Source organism: Octopus bimaculoides, chromosome 4, assembly GCF_001194135.2.
Source record: "Octopus bimaculoides isolate UCB-OBI-ISO-001 chromosome 4, ASM119413v2, whole genome shotgun sequence".
In the NCBI taxonomy this organism is placed as follows: domain Eukaryota; kingdom Metazoa; phylum Mollusca; class Cephalopoda; order Octopoda; family Octopodidae; genus Octopus; species Octopus bimaculoides.
Window position 1 is genome coordinate 139,063,210 of NC_068984.1, and position 2,345 is coordinate 139,065,554.

Sequence of the window (2,345 nt, forward strand, 5' to 3'; positions counted from 1 at the left end):
TGTGTGTGTGTGTGTGCGTGCGTGCGTGTGTGTGTGTGCGTGTGTAGAAAAATGCTTATGATTCAATAAATAAGTTCGAAAAAGAAAATGGTTGTGTTTAAGTAGTGAACGTTATAAGCGTATTAAAATATGAATTTTCTCTGATATATATCGTCAGTGCATCTCTTCTATAAGTAAACAGAAATTAAATGCTCTCAGAATGAAAATTCCATCAGCCGTTAATTTCTTGGTTGCGCTCTCTTTAAATATCACACAAATGTAAGAATTGCAAGCTAATCTTTTTAAACATCTCATCCTTCTTCATTTAATGGCCGAGTTTTCAGACATTTAATTTTCTTTCAATTTTTGGGGTTACTCCATCGTGTGGTTCTTAGTCTTTTCTGCTAACCTTTCAATGATATCTCTCTGAGCTCTGTAGCGGATATTCTGTTTATATGTCTGAAATTTATTCTCAGAAAATTATTACCAATATTATTATTATTATTATTATTATTGTTCAGTAGTTTTATTTTTATAACGTGCTTTCACTTCACTACCGAGCGCAGCTCTGTGTGCCTTGGGTATGTGCTGTGGTTTGCTGTGATGCTGTAATGGTTACTGTATTAAAAGAGTTTTGCGTAGGATGTGTGCAGTGCCCAGTAGTGCAATTTTCTGTATGTTATTATTATTATTATTATTATTATTATTATTATTATTTCAATTTTGGTTCTGTTTCTTGCCGAGTGTCTTCCCGACATCTAGGGCAAACACTCTCACTGTATACATTGGCCGGCCATTAAAATAAACACATCAGGTTCATCATTTAGAAAGTCAAGTTATGTGTGTGAGAGAGAGAGAGAGAGAGAGAGAGAGAGAGAGAGAGAGTGAGAGAAACGAGAAAAAGGAAAGAAAGAATAAAGGGCAAAAGGTAAAAATAGAAAACACATACACAAAAAGAAAAAAAATGAAGAAAGAAGACAAAGAAAAAAAAGGGAAAACAAGGAAAGAAATTTCACAGCGTTAATGCTCTTCTCAATACGTGCAACGTACCAGTTAAGACAATCTTTTGCGTTTCTTGCTTGCATGGTGAGCAAAGCATCATACTCAAATAATTTTCAGTTCCTTGAATGATCATTCCAAGTGCTCCTACAGTCACTGGTATTGTAACCATGTTGAGAAACCACATTCTTTCGATTTCAATGGGCAACTCTTTATATTTTCTGAGCTTGTCAAATTCTGATATTATGATCACGAGGAATGCTCGTGTCAATCAATAAACTGACTTTATTGTTTTGGTCTTTCTCAACAACATCTGGCCTATTAGCTTTGATGGTTCTGTCTGTATGCACTGGAAAGTCCCAAAGAATCGTTACATTTTTCTCCATCAGTTACAGCCTCAGGGTAGTGCTTCAATCATTTGTCAGCTGCGTTGATTTTATAATGCTGACATATTAACCAGTGTAGATATGGACCAACTCTGTCATATCTTGATTTATACTCTATAGGTGCAAAAACTTTAGAGTCAGAGATTAGGTGTTTCAATCTCATCGTTGCGGTATCGGCACTTTGGGGTATACTCCATTTTTCATCATAGTGACTTAGTAGTTCCGGGTTAGTAGGCTCTTGTCTTGAGCAGCTAAGATGAAGCATTCGTTCTCTACTTTAGCTCTGAGCTTCGTAGAAAATTGATGATTGTGCTTCTGATCTACATCAGCGTTTTTGGAACGGCCACATATTTGCCATGCAGAGGTTTTTGCTCCCACATATCAGCCAATTGTATATACAGTTTTTTTTCTTAGCTATTGATATGACTTTCTTTGCAACAACAGTTGCTGCACTTCCATCGTGCTTTTCAATAATGATAATAATAATAATAATAATAATAATAATAATAATAATAATAATAATAATAATAATAATAACATTTGTGGATAGAATCGAGAAACCGAAAATTCGTGGACAGAATGGTGGAACCGTATGGCATATTATCAGAAAATGTACGTCACTAGCCCAGAAAGAATATAAGAGACGTCACGACAATATAGCAACGATTGTCCATTGGACACTTTGCAACAAGTATGGACTTGACAGAGAAAATTAAGTGGTGCGAACATAAACCAGAAGACATCATAGACAATGATAATTGGACACTATGCAACAAGTATGGACTTGACAGAGCAAAAAAGTGGTCAGAACATAAACCCGAAAGCATCATCGAAAATGGTAATGCAAAATCCTATGGGATTCTATGATTCAGTGCGACCATGAGATAGAGAATAGGAAACCAAACATAGTGTTAATTCTTTTCTACACTCGGCACATGGCTCGAAAATTTGGAGAGGAGGTCAGTCGATTAGATCGACCAC